This window comes from Arachis hypogaea, chromosome 6 (genome assembly GCF_003086295.3).
Source record: "Arachis hypogaea cultivar Tifrunner chromosome 6, arahy.Tifrunner.gnm2.J5K5, whole genome shotgun sequence".
In the NCBI taxonomy this organism is placed as follows: Eukaryota; Viridiplantae; Streptophyta; class Magnoliopsida; order Fabales; family Fabaceae; genus Arachis; species Arachis hypogaea.
The window spans coordinates 69,564,100-69,579,298 of record NC_092041.1 but is presented as its reverse complement, the minus strand read 5'-3'; the positions used below and the strand labels follow the sequence as shown (position 1 = coordinate 69,579,298).

At 41.2% G+C, this 15,199-nt stretch overlaps 2 non-coding genes across 2 annotated transcripts; both read right to left on the bottom strand.

The window, feature by feature from the left end:
- Positions 1–374: 374 nt before the first annotated feature.
- On the bottom strand, positions 375–478 carry LOC112700293 (small nucleolar RNA R71). The gene has a single exon (XR_003153203.1). It is a non-coding gene; the product is annotated as a small nucleolar RNA R71 (small nucleolar RNA).
- Positions 479–7,965: 7,487 nt separating this feature from the next.
- LOC112700078 (small nucleolar RNA R71) lies at positions 7,966–8,074 on the bottom strand. The gene has a single exon (XR_003153000.1). It is a non-coding gene; the product is annotated as a small nucleolar RNA R71 (small nucleolar RNA).
- Between the last annotated feature and the right edge of the window lie 7,125 nt (positions 8,075–15,199).

Sequence of the window (15,199 nt, the reverse complement as noted above, 5' to 3'; positions counted from 1 at the left end):
ATGCAAGGAGAATGCTTGGTGACTTCACAAAGCCAACATCCAAGTTTGATGGAAGAAGCATCTCCATTCCTGCCATTGGAGCCAATAACTTTGAGCTGAAACCTCAGCTAGTTGCCTTGATGCAACAAAATTGCAAGTTTTATGGACTTCCATCTGAAGATCCTTATCAGTTTTTAACTGAGTTCTTGCAGATCTGTGAGACTGTAAAGACGAATGGAGTTGATCCTGAAGTCTACAGACTCATGCTTTTCCCTTTTGCTGTGAGAGACAGAGCTAGAATATGGTTGGATTCACAACCTAAGGATAGCCTGGACTCCTGGGATAAGCTGGTCACTGCCTTCTTAGATAAATTCTTTCCTCCTCAAAAGCTGAGCAAGCTGAGAGTGGATGTTCAAACCTTCAAACAAAAAGATGGTGAATCCCTCTATGAAGCTTGGGAAAGATATAAGCAGTTGACCAAAAGATGTCCATCTGACATGTTTTCAGAATGGACCATGTTAGATATATTCTATTATGGTCTCTCTGAATTTTCGAAAATGTCACTGGACCATTTTGCAGATGGATCTATTCACCTGAAGAAAACGCCTGAAGAGGCTCAAGAACTCATTGACATGGTTGCAAACAACCAGTTCATGTATACCTCTGAGAGGAATTCCGTGAACAATGGGATACCTCAGAAGAAAGGAGTTCTTGAAATTGATGCTCTGAATGCCATATTGGCTCAGAACAAAATGTTGACTCAACAGGTCAACATAATCTCTCAAAATCTGAATGGACTGCAACATGCATCCAATAGTACTAGAGAGGCAGCTTCTGAAGAAGCTTATGATCCTGAAAACCCTGCCATGGCAGAGGTTAATTACATGGGTGAACCTTATGGAAACACCTATAACCCATCATGGAGAAATCACCCAAATTTCTCCTAGAAGGATCAACAAAAGCCTCAACAAGGCTTTAACAATGGTGGACGCAATAGGCTGAACAATAGTAAGCCATATCCATCATCTTCTCAGCAACAGACAGAGAACTCTGAACAAAATACTTCTAATTTAGCAAATATAGTCTCTGATCTGTCAAAGGCCACTTTTAGTTTCATGAATGAAACAAGATCCTCCATTAGAAATTTGGAGGCACAGGTGGGCCAGCTGAGTAAGAAAGTCATTGAAACTCCTCCCAGTATTCTCCCAAGCAATACAGAAGAAAATCCAAAAGGAGAGTGCAAGGCCATTGATTTAATCAAAGTGGCCGAATGCATAGGGGAGGAGGAGGACGAAAATCCTAGTAAGGAAGACCTCCTGGGATGTCCTTCAAGCAAGAAGGAGTTTCCCATTAAGGATCCTGAGGAATCTGAGACCATAGAGATTCCATTAAAACTCCTTCTGCCATTCATGAGCTCTGAAGACTATTCATCATCTGAAGAGGATGAAGATGTCACTGGAGAGCAAGTTGCTCAATATTTAGGAGCTATCATGAAGCTGAATGCCAAGCTGTTTGGTAATGAGACTTGGGAAAGTGAACCTCCCTTGCTCATTAGTGAACTAGATACTTGGATTCAGAAAACTCTACCTCAAAAGAAACAAGATCCTGGCAAGTTCTCAATACCTTGCACCATTGGCACCATGAGCTTTGAAAAAGCTCTATGTGATCTTGGGTCAGGGATAAATCTGATGCCACTCTCTGTAATGGAGAAGCTAGGGATCATTGAGGTACAACCTGCCCTGTTCTCATTACAATTGGCAGACAAGTCAGTGAGACAAGCTTATGGAATAGTAGAGGACGTGCTAGTAAAGGTTGAAGGCCTTTACATCCCTGCTGATTTCATAATCCTAGACACTAGGAAGGAAGATGATGAATGCATCATCCTAGGAAGACCTTTCCTAGCCACAGCAGAAGCTGTGATAGATGTTAACAGAGGTGAGTTAGTCCTTCAATTGAATGGGGACTACCTTATGTTTAAGGCACATGGCCATCCCTCTGTGACAAAAGAGAGTAAGCATGAAGAGCTTCTCACAGTTCAGAGTCAAGAAGAGCCCACACAGTCAAATTCTAAGTTTGGTGTTGTGAGGCCACAACCAAACTCTAAGTTTGGTGTTAAGATCCCATATCCAAACTCTAAGTTTGGTGTGGACAACTATACAACATTGACCTGATCACCTTGTGGCTCCATGAGAGCCACTGTCAAGCTATTGACATTAAAGAAGCGCTTGTTGGGAGGCAACCCAATTTTATTTATCTAATTTTATTTTATTTTGTTTCTTTGTTATTTTGTGTTTAATTAGGTACATGATCATGAGGAGTCACGAAAAAAATCAAAAAAATTAAAAACAGAGTCAAAAACAGAAGAAAAAAATTGTTCACCCTGGAGGCAGCGCAGACTGGCGTTCAACGCCAGTAAGATGCATCTGGCTGGCGTTCAACGCCAGAACAGAGCACCATTCTGGCGCTGAACGCCAGAAACAAGCAACAACCTGGCGTTTAACGCCAGGATGTGCACACAGAGGACAAACTGGCGCTGAACGCCAGAAACAAGCATGAAACTGGCGTTCAACGCCAGAAACATGCATTACATGGGCGTTTAACGCCCAGAACATGCACCAATGGGCGTTTGAACGCCAGAATGATGCATGGAGGCAATTTACATGCCTATATGGTGAAGGAATGGTATTTCTTTTCACCTCAGGATCTGTGGACCCCACAGGATCCTCACCTCAGGATCTGTGGACCCCACAGGATCCCCACCTACCATATTCCCACCTTACCTCCTAATCCTATTTTTGTGATTTGAATACCCCATGTCACAATTCCCAATATTCTTCATCAATCACCTCAATTCCTCTTCCCAATTACCCCATTCACCATTCACATCAACCACCTCTTCCCCATGAACCCCACCTACCTCCATAAAATTCAAATTCACTTTCCCACCCATTCCCACCCAAATTGGCCGAACCCATACCCTCCCCTCTCCCTATAAATACCCTTCTTTTCTTCTTCATTTTCACACAACACAAACCCCATCTTCTCCCAAATTGGCCGAACCTCCTTCTCCCCCCTCTCTACTCTATTCTCTTCTTCTTCTTCTACTTTTCTTTTCTTTCTTGCTCGAGGGCGAGCAAAATTTTAAGTTTGGTGTGGTAAAAGCCTAAGCTTTTTGTTTTTCCATCACCATCAATGGCACCTAAGGCCGGAGTATCCTCAAGAAAAGGGAAAGGGAAGACAAAAGCTTCCACCTCCGAGTCATGGGAGAAGGAGAGATTCATCTCCAAGAGCCATCAAGACCACTTCTATGATGTTGTGGCAAAGAAGAAGGTGATCCCAGAGGTCCCTTTCAAGCTCAAAAAGAATGAGTATCTGGAAATCCGACATGAAATTCAAAGAAGAGGTTGGGAAGTCATAACCAACCCCATGCAACAAGTCGGAATATTGATGGTTCAAGAGTTCTATGCCAATGCATGGATCACTAGGAACCATGATCAAAGTATGAACCCGAATCCAAAGAACTATCTCACAATGGTTCGGGGTAAATACTTAGATTTTAGTCAGGAAAATGTGAGGTTAGCGTTTCACTTGCCCATGATGCAAGGTGATGAACACCCCTACACAAGAAGGGTCAACTTTAATCAAAGGTTGGACCAAGTCCTAATGGACATATGTGTGGAAGGCGCCCAATGGAGAATAGACTCCAAAGGCAAGCCAGTCCAACTAAGAAGACTGGATCTCAAGCTTGTGGCTAGAGGATGGTTGGAGTTCATCCAAAGATCCATCATTCCTACTAGCAACCGATCTGAAGTTACTGTGGATCGGGCCATCATGATCCATAGCATCATGATTGTTGAGGAAGTAGAGGTTCATGAGGTCATCTCCAATGAACTCTACAAAATAGCCGACAAGTCCTCACCTATGGCACGGCTAGCTTTCCCTCACCTTATATGCCATCTATGTTACTCAGCTGGAGTTATCATAGATGGAGATGTCTCCATTGAAGAAGACAAGCCCATCACCAAGAAAAGGATGGAGCAAACAAGAGAAGTTCCTCACGGTCCTCAAGAAGAACATGAGGAAGTTCATCATCAACAAATGCCTCAAGGAATGCACTTTCCTCCCAACAACTATTGGGAGCAACTCAATACCTCTTTAAAAGATTTGAGTCATAATGTTGAACAATTAAGGGTGGAACATCATGAACACTCCATCATTCTCCAAGAAATAAGAGAAGATCAAAGAGCAATGAGGGAGGAGCAACAAAGGCAAGGAAGGGACATAGAAGAGCTTAAGGACATTGTTGGTCCTTCAAGAAGAAGACGCCACTAAAGGTGGATTCATTCCTTGTTCTTTATTTCTTTCTGTTTTCGGTTTTTAATGTTGTGTTTATCTATGTTTTGTGTCTCTACTTCATGATCATTAGTATGTAACCATGCCTTAAAGCTATGAATAAAATCCATTAATCCTTCACCTCTCTTAAATGAAAAATGTTTTAATTCAAAAGAACAAGAAGTACATGAATTTCGAATTTATCCTTGAATATAATTTAATTATATTGATGTGGTGGCAATACTTTTTGTTTTCTGAATGAATGCTTGAACAGTGCATATTTTTGATCTTGTTGTTTATGAGTGTTAAAATTGTTGGCTCTTGAAAGAATGATGAACAAAGAGAAATGTTATTGATGATATGAAAAATCATGAAATTGATTCTTGAAGCAAGAAAAAGCAGTGAAAAAGGAAGCTTGTGAAAAAAAAAAACAAAAAAAAGGTGGCGAAAAAAAAATAGAAAGAAAAAGAAGGAGCAGTAGAAAAAGCCAATAGCCCTTAAAACCAAAAGGCAAGGGTAAAAAGGATCCAAGGCTTTGAGCATCAATGGATAGGAGGGCCCAAGGAAATAAAATCCAAGCCTAAGCGGCTAAATCAAGCTGTCCCTAACCATGTGCTTGTGTCATGAAGGTCCAAGTGAAAAGCTTGAGACTAAGTGGTTAAAGTCGTGATCCAAGGCAAAAGAGTGTGCTTAAGAGCTCTGAACACCACTAACTGGGGACTCTAGCAAAGCTGAGTCACAATCTGAAAAGGTTCACCCAGTTATGTGTCTGTGGCATTGATGTATCCGGTGGTAATACTGGAAAACAAAGTGCTTAGGGCCACGGCCAAGACTCATAAGTAGCTGTGTTCAAGAATCAACATGCTTAACTAGGAAAGTCAATAACACTATCCGAAATTCTAAGTTCCTAGAGAAGCCAATCACTTTAAACTACAAAGGAAAAAGTGAGATGCCAAAACTGTTCAGAAGCAAAAAGCTACAAGTCCCGCTCATCTAATTAAATTAATATTCATTGATATTCTGGAATTTATAGTATATTCTCTTCTTTTATCCTATTTGATTTTCAGTTGCTTGGGGACAAGCAACAATTTAAGTTTGGTGTTGTGATGAGCGGATAATTTATACGCTTTTTGGCCTTGTTTTCATATAGTTTTTAGTAAGTTTGAGCTACTTTTAGGGATGTTTTCATTAGTTTTTATGTTAAATTCACATTTCTGGACTTTACTATGAGTTTGTGTGTTTTTCTGTGATTTCAGGTAAATTCTGGCTGAAATTGAGGGACTTGAGCAAAACTCTGAAGAAGGCTGACAAAAGGACTGCTGATGCTGTTGGAATCTGACCTCCCTGCACTCGAAATGGATTTTTTGGAGCTACAGAACTCCAATTGGCGCGGTCTCAACGGCGTTGGAAAGTAGACATCCAGGGCTTTCCAGCAATATATAATAGTCCATACTTTATTCGAAGATTGACGACGTAACTTGGCGTTAAACGCCAAGTACACGCTGCTGTCTGGAGTTAAACGCCAGAAAAACGTCATGATCCGGAGTTGAACGCCCAAAACACGTCATAACTCGGAGTTCAACTCCAGGAAATGCCTCATCTCGTGGATTAATCAAGCTCAGCCCAAGCATACACCAAGTGGGCCCCGGAAGTGGATTTATGCATCAATTACTTACTCATGTAAACCCTAGTAGCTAGTCTAGTATAAATAGAACATTTAACTATTGTATTAGATGTCTTTTGACCACGTTTCATCTTTGGTCTCAGTTTTGTTTTATTCTTCATCTTAAGAGATCATTGATCACGTTTCAGGGGGCTGGCCATTCGGCCATGCCTGAGCCCTTTGCTTATGTATTTTCAACGGTGGAGTTTCTGCACACCATAGACTAAGGGTGTGGAGCTCTACTGTACCTCAAGTATTAATGAAATTCTATTATCTTTTATTCAAATCTCTCTTGTTCTTATTCCAAGATATTCATTCGTACCCAAGAACATGATGAATGTGATGATAAGTAACCCTCATTATCATTCTCACTTATGAACGCGCGTGATTGACAACCATTTCCGTTTTACATGCAACAGAGCTTGAATGCGTATCTCTTAGATTCCCCAACAGAATCTTCGTGGTATAAGCTAGATAGATGGCGGCATTTATGAGGATCCGGAAAGTCTCACCTTGTCTGTGGTATTCCGAGTAAGATCCTGGGAATCCGGAAAGTCTCACCTTGTCTGTGGTATTCCGAGTAGGATTCCGGTAATGAATGACTGTGACGTGCTTCAAACTTGCGAGTGCTGGGCGTTAGTGATAGACGCAAAAGAATCAAGGGATTCTATTCCAGTAGGAGCGGGAACCAACCGATGATTAGCCGTACTGTGACAGAGTGCGTGAGCATTAGTTTTCACTGCGAGGATGGGATGTAGCCATCAACCATGGGTGATGCCTCCAGACGATTAGCCGTGCGAGTGACAGCCGCATAGGATCATTTTCCCGAGAGGATTGAAAGTAGCCACAGCTGATGGTGAACCCCTATACAAAGCTTGCCATGGAAAGGAGTAAGAAGGATTGAGTAGAAGCAGTAGGAGAGCAGGCGTCCTTGAGCCATGCAGCATCTCCATTCGCTTATCTGAAATTCCCACCAATGAATCTGCATAAGTCTTCTATCCCTTTTATTATTTATTTTCTTATTTCTATTTTCGAAAACCCATAAACCATTTTAATCTGCCTGACTGAGATTTACAAGGTGACCATAGCTTGCTTCATACCAACAATCTCTGTGGGATCGACCCTTACTCACGTAAGGTTTATTACTTGGACGACCCAGTACACTTACTGGTTAGTTGAATGGAGTTGTGAATTTAACCAAGAGCCACAATAGTTTTTGTGTACATACCAAAGAGCCAATATCAAGGATCACAATTTCGTCCACCAAAAGCCCAAGATGTTAGCTTTGCAACCCAATTAAGAACACGACAATTTGACTTTCATATCTCCAGAAAAACGAGTTTGAGTGCAGGGAGGTCAGAATCCAACAACATCTGCAGTCCTTTCTCAGCCTCTGAATCAGATTTTTGCTCAGGTCCCTCAATTTCAGCCAGAAAATACCTGAAATTACAGAAAAATACACAAATTCATAGTAAAGTCCAGAAATGTGATTATTGCATAAAAACTAATAAAGATATAATAAAAAGTAACTAAAACATACTAAAAACTATGTAAAAACAATGCCCAAAAGCGTATAAATTATTCGCTCATTTGCAGCTAATCCAAAAGTTGGGGGAGATGCAAGAAAGGTCCTTGGATCTTACACTACGCCCAATTCTGACTTCTATGGGCACAACATCTCTATTTCTTCCATTGGTGCAAACAACTTTGAGTTGAAGGCTCAACTGGTCACTATAGTACAACAGAATTGCCAGTTTCATGGACTTCAGCAAGAAGATCCTAACAAATTCATATATGACTTCCTACAGATATTTGATACTGTCAAAACTAATGGAGTCAATCCAAAGGTTTACAAGCTCATGCTCTTCCCCTTTACTGTAAGAGACAGAGCAAGGCTATGGCTGGATTCTCAGCCTAAAGAAAGCCTAGACACTTGGGAGAAAGTGGTCAATGGATTCTTGACCAAGTTCTTCCTTCCTCAAAAGCTGAGTAAGCTTAGGGTGGAAGTATAAACCTTCAAACAGAAAGAGGGTGAATCCCTCTATGAAGCTTGGAAAAGATATAAGCAATTGATCAGGAGATGTCCTCCTGACATGATTTCAGATTAGACCATGCTAAACATCTTCTATGATGGCCTATCTGAAGCATCCAAGATGTCATTGTACCACTCTGCAGGAGGATCCCTTCACTTTAAGAAGACACCTGAAGAGGCGCAGGAACTCATAGACATGGTTTCCAACAATTAGTATATGTACACTTCTGATAAGAACCATGTGAACAATGGGGTAGCTCAAAAGAGAGGTGTCTTAGAGGTGGACACCTTAGACTCCATCTTGGCTCAGAACAAGCTCATTTCCCAGCAGATCAACATGATCTCTTAGCACTTGAGTAGGATGCAGAGCTCAGATGCTTATTGTCCAGAAATAGTGTATGAAGTGGACACTGGTGATAACACCTGGACCACAATGGAGGAGGTGAACTACATGGGAAACTCCTCTAGAAACTCCAAAAAAAATTTCTATTCGAATACTTTCAATCAGGGATGGAGGAACCACCCCAATTTCAGGTGAAGAGATCAGCAGAAGCCTCAACAAGGCTTCAATAACAATCAGGGTGGAATGAACTAGAATTGGTTTAACAACAAACTATTCCATCCCTTTCAGCAGCAGACGGAGACTCCCACACAGAGCCTCTCTGACCGGGCTATTATAGTCTCTAACCTCTCCAAGACGACACACAATTTCATTACAGAAACTAGGTCATCCATCAAAAACTTGGAGACACAGGTGGGACAGCTGAGCAAGAGGATCCTAGAGATCCCCTCTAACACTCTTCCCAATAACACGGAAGTGAATCCAAGGGAAGAGTGCAAGGCCCTCAATATAGAAGTTGTGACCGAACCCAAAGAGGAGCCTGCTATTGAGGAGCTCAAGGAAATCAGAGCTCATGAGGAGCCTGGGAACGTCACCTTGCATGTCCTTTTACAAAGAGAGGGGCCTGAAGAATATCCCTCTTCAGACGAGTAGGAGAAGTCTAAGGAGGAGCAAATTGCTCGATTCCTGCAATCCTCAGGAAGCTGAAAGACAATTCCTCTCATGCAGAGGGATTGGAGAAGGATCCCCCTTCCAAGGCGTGTTTAAAAGCCTTAAAGGGAGATGAGACTATGGTGCTGACAAAGAAGTGCAGTTCCTTAGTCTAAAAGAAGCTCCCTCAAAAGCTACCTGATCTTGGAAGCTTCTTGATTCCCTACACTATAGGGAACATCATCTTTGAGAAGGCATTATGTTACCTTGGCACAAGCATTAACCTCATGCCTCTCTTTGTGATGAAGAGGCTGGAAATTCAAGAGGTGCAGCCAGCCAAGATCTTATTGGAGATGGCAGACAAGTCCCTGAAATGGGCTTATGGCATAATAGAAGATGTCCTTGTAAAGGTTGAAGACCTTTACCTCCCTACTGGTTTCGTAATCCTAGACACTAGGGAGGACAGAGATGACTCCATCATCCATGGAAGGCCTTTCCTTGCTACTACAAAGGCCTTGATAGATGTGGAAATAGGAGAGCTAGTCCTGAGGTTGTAGGAAGATCATATCCTATTCAAGATTCCTAACCCTTAGTCTTCTTTTGGCGAAAGAGGTACACTTGTGCAACACTTAGTGTTTCAGCCTTTACTTTCAGTATAGAGTTTTACAAAGCCCCCAAACACGAACTTTAAGTTTGGTGTTGGTCAACCATCATCAAGCACTAGGAAGGAAGGTACTAAGAAGAAGGTACCTAAAGGATGGAGGGATAAGAAGATTCCCACTGATGGCCTCTCACCTGGCATGAGAGTTGTCTTCACTAAGAGTCCATTCATTCCACATACTATGAACCGAATCCTATCTCTAGAGCATGTGGAGCTCATTCATGAGATGATAGGAAGAAAGTTTCCTATGAGGGGTGAGGATCCAAGCCCTTACCTGCCTTTGTAATGCAGCTGTCCATCAAGTTAATGACGGTAAAGAAGCGCTTGTTGGGAGGCAACCCAACCATTAGCTTAGTACTTTCAATTTTCTTTCATTTGTTTTAGTTTGATTTTATATTATAGATTTTCCTTTTCATTTTGACGTTTTGATCATGTGCAGCACTTAGAACAGAGATAGAGACATTTGGAAGTGAAAACAAAACACCCTGGGGAGCATCCCTTGTTGGCATTGAATGCCAGACAAGGAGGAAACTAGGCATTCAATGCCCAATTATGAGAGAAAAGCTGGCGTTGAACGCTAGAGAAGGAATACTCCGGGCATTCAATGCCCATAGAGGAGCAAGGAGCTGGCGTTGAACGCCAGTAATAGAGTATCAAGGGTGTTTAACGCCCCATGTGGAGCAGCTAGAGCCAATTTTTTCCCCCAATGGGCATTCAACGCCCATTCCTGGCATTTAATGCCAGGTAGGAGGCAGGGAACTCGAGTTTTGAGGCTATCTCAGCCAGTGGGTCCTACAGAATCTCCACCTACCCCACCTACCTTACCCTTCCTTCACTCTCCTACTTTTTCAACCTTGAAATCCACACCCCACTTTCCCTCTTCCCCATACACAATCACCTTTCCCTCTTCCCAAAACCCGCCATCAATTCCATCATTCAATTTCCCACCAATCCAACCCATTTCAAATTCAATCCTTTATCCACCATTCTTCCCTACCATACAACTGAACCCTAACCCTCCCACTGATATAAATGCCCCATCATTCTTCCCATTATCCTCACACCTACACAATCCTCTTACCTTCCCCCACATTACCCTTCATACACTTCTCTTCTTCCCTATTTCCCCTCACTTGGCTGAAGCCTTCTCATCACTTCCCTCTATATTTTCTTCTTTCTTCGACTGCACTTTTCTTTTGTTCATATTTGCTCGAGGACGAGCAAACATCTTAAGTTTAGTATTGGAAAAGCTCTGCTTTTTTTCCCTCCATTCCTAAGTATGGCACAAAAGGCCAGAAAATCCTCAAGAAAGAGGAAGGGAAAAGCCCCTGCTTCCACTTTCAAACCTTGGAAATCATGGAGATTCCTCACCAAGGTGCACCACGATCACTTCTATGATGTGGTAAGGCACAAAAAGGTAATTTCTAAGGATCCCTTCAAGCTCAAATAAGGGGAGTATCTGGAGATCCAACAGGAAATTTGGAGAAGGGATTGGGAAATTTTGACCAATCCTGTTTCAGAGGTCGGAACACTAACGGTGCAAGAATTTTTCGCCAATGCTTGGGTCACCAAAACTCGTGACCCGAGTGTGAACCCAAAGCCTAAAAACTGGCAGACCATGGTGAGAAAGCAACTCTTGGATTTTATCCTGAAAAGTGTGAGAGTGGCGCTACAATTGCCATAGATGCTAGGAGATCCACACTCTTACACAAGAAGGGTCAACTCCGACCAAAGACTGGAGAAGAGATGCACAAGGCAAGCGCTACCAACTGGGTAGGCTTGACCTCAAGTTCATGGCTAAAGGATGGTTGGAGTTTATCCAACGTTCTATCATCCCCACAATTAACTGATCTGAGGTTACCATTGACCGAGCAATAATGATTTATTGCATTATGCTTGGGAATGAGGTGGAAGTACATGTGGTGATACCTCAAGAATTGTACAAAGTGGCTGAAAAGACCTCTACTAATGCAAGGTTAGCATTCCCACACCTCATACATCGCCTATGCAGTTCAGCTGAAATTGGCATAGTTGAAGATACACTCGTAGAGATGGACAAGCCCATCATAAAGAGGAAGATAGAGCATGTGAGAGAGCAAGCGCATGAACCATAACATGAACCTGTGCAACCGCCTCCACCAGAAATCCTTGAGATGCCTCAAGGGATGTATTTTCTTCTCTGAGACTATTGGTATCAATTAAATACCTTAATAGTGGAGATGAGCTCAAGCGTGGATCAGCTGAGAGTGGAACACCAGGAGCATGACACTACCCTCCATGAGATAAAAAAAGATTAGAGAAGGTTGATGGAGGAACAGTTGAGACAGGGGCGGGATATAAAGAAGCTCAAATGCTCCATTGGTTTCTCCAGAGGGAGCAGCAGCGGCCATCACTGAGGTTGTTGAGTTCCATTCCATCTTTATTTGTTTTATTTTTTGTTTTCATTGTACTTTATTCTATTGTCTGTTTTCTCTTCTAAGTTCATGATCAAGTTTAGTATTTTGTTATTTTCTAGTTTTATTTTCTTGTTTTGTTTTGGTTATAAGACATCCAATGTATCACTCACCGTGCTTAAAAGAAAAAATTTTATTTCAAAAGGAATAGTGACATGCATAAGTTTTGAGTTATATAATAAGTTATTCCAATTATCTTGATATGGTGGCCTTGCATTTATCTTCTGAATGAATGAGTTAACAGTGCATAATTGATATTGAAGTTGAGTATGTTGGCTCTTGAAGACTAGTGAATCAAAGAAAAATATTGATTCTTGAAGCAAGAAAAAGCAGCTAAAGGAAAAAAATAATAAAAGAAAAATAAAAATAAAAAGCTCAAAAGAATAAGGATCCAAGGCTTTGAACATCAATGGTTATGAAGGTCAAAAATTGTCCTAAAAAGCTCAATTGAGTTGCTATCCCTAACTAAATGCTTGTAGTGTGAAGGTGTCAATCAAAGAACATGAGATTGAGCAGTTAAAGTCATGTTCCCAAACCTAAAGAGTACACTTAAGAACTTTGGGCACTGTCTAGGAATTTAAGCAAAGCTAAATTCGAATCCAAAGGGTTCCCCCAGTAAAGTGCCTATAGCGTTTATGTATCCGGTGGTAATATAGGAAAACAAAATGCTTAGAGTCACGGCTAGGCTCAAAGGTGCAAAGCACCAAAAGAAGCTGTGTTCAAGAATCAAGAAGAACTACCAGAAGATAATCAATAATATCATCCAGATTATAGTTCTGAGAGATGCCAATGCCTCTGAGCTTCAAAGGAAAGTGAGATGCCAAAACTGTTCAGAAGTAAAGAGCTAATAGCCCCACTGAATATTTGGAACTAAGCTTCATGGAAAACTCTAAGACTTATTGTATCTTTCTCTTCTCTTTAGTCCTACTTCATTTTTGGTTGCTTGAGAACAAACAACAATTTAAGCTTGCTGTTATGATGAGCAGATATTTTATACACTTTTTAGGTTTATTTTCTTAGTGTTTTTAGTATATTTTATCAAGTTTTATTATGTTTTAGTAGGTTTTAATGCAAAATTCATATTTTGGATGCTACTTTAAGTTTTTATGTTTTCTTATGATTTTGGATGGGTTTTGGGTGAATTTGGCAAGTTTTGGCAAAGTCTGGTTTAGAGGCTAAGAAAGGATAGCAGATGCTGTCAGATCCTGACTTCCATGCATTTGAGCGAGCATTTCTGGAGCTACAAAGGTCCAATTGACGCAATTTTAATGGCATTGAAAAGCTAACTCTCAGTGCTTTCTAGAAATATATAATAGTTTATACATTTTCTTGGAAGTGACTGCCCAAAATTGGCGTTCAACGCCCCATAAGGACCAAGGCCAGCGTTGAACGCCCAAAACTGGCGTTCAACGCTACCATAGGAGCAAGGAAGCAGCGTGGACACTCCCTAGTGGGCATTCAATGCCCACTCATCCAAGTTAGATGCCAGCTCAGCCCAAACACTCACCAAGTGGGCCTAGAAGTGGATTTTTGCACCTTTCTGCTTAGTTTATTTTCTTTTTATAATTTTTAATTATTAGATTAGTATATATAGGCGAAGATCACCCATGTTTAGGATCTTCAGCCTCTCAAAACCTACTTTCTATTTTCTCTATAAACTTTGAGTGGCTAAACCTCCTACGTTAAGGATAGGGGCTCTACTAATTTCTATAGATTAATATTATTACTTTTCTATTCTAATACATGATTGATTCAATTCTATGATGTATTGTCGTTCTTCATCTTTATGAATCTCGGGTGGAACAAAAGTATGATCCCTCACTTTACATGAGTTCTTTACGAGTCCTGATCCGGATAGTATTGAGCTACTGCTTGAGAGTACATCACAGGTTTCAACAAGTTATTTGGGCTAATTGGGATACGTGACATAAAATCTCGTTAGTCATGGGTAATTGAGGTCCCTGTGGCATCCAGGCTAAAATTATAGAGCTTTATTCTCCGATCGAAAGATCAGACCTTGTCTGTGGCGTTTTGAGTAGGATCATCAGAGATTGAATTGCGTGAGCTTCACCCTCTTCCAGATTTATTGACCTGTTTGGGCGTTTGGTTTAGATAAGAGGAGATTAATGACTACTACCCTTGGCTTAATCACTTACAGCCTTGCCATTGAATGAATCACTCAATGTTAAAGTAGTGAATAAGAAGTATTAATCCGGAAGAACAAGCATCTCTGAGGCCTTAACTGATTTCCTATCGTTGTTTTTACGTCCTTTTGTTATTGTTTTGTTTATGCGCCTACAACAACAACAATTAACTTTCTATTCGCTCTACTAAGATCTACTAATTTGTCGATTCATTTGTGCGAGTTTCATTTTCACACACCACATTCCCACACTTGATCACTTTCAAACAGTGCTCACATTGAGCCTAATTTTCATCATCAAGGGTTCTCTTGAAGTGATCCCAAATTGTTGATCAACTTTTGCGCTCAGATGATGTGGTTGGGAAAGGAAGTAATGTAGAAGCCGAATGCTCTACAGAATCTGACATGGGAACATCACGATCGGCTACCTCATTCTGAATAAAAGGCCATAAAATGTAATTATTAATAACTATTAATTAATTGGTTGTGGCTTTGTCTCACTTGCTTTGAGTTAAGATTGAAATACCAGGGTAAGACGCAAGGGTTTTGGCATTGTCCCACTTGCTCCGGGTTGGGATTTGAAACACTTGGGTAATATACAAGGTGATGCGTGGGCATCTTTGCTATCTTTTCCTAGTGAATTTGCATCTAATTTATGGAGTTTAATAAAGAATTAATTATGTTTTAGCCAATATGGATGCTACTTTGAGTCTTTTGCAATTTTGTTTATTTTAGGTAGCATTCGGCTGGATTTGATGTGGTTTCTACAGCACAAGAATAAAAGAAGATGGCAGCGAGGAGCGACGCGTATGCGTGACTGATGCGTGCGCGTGACTGACGCGTACGCGTGATTTGAAGATTTGCTCAGCGACGCGTGCGTGTGACCGACGTGTCCGTGTGACTTGCGAAGAAGATCAGTGACGCGTACGCGTGACATGCGCCACA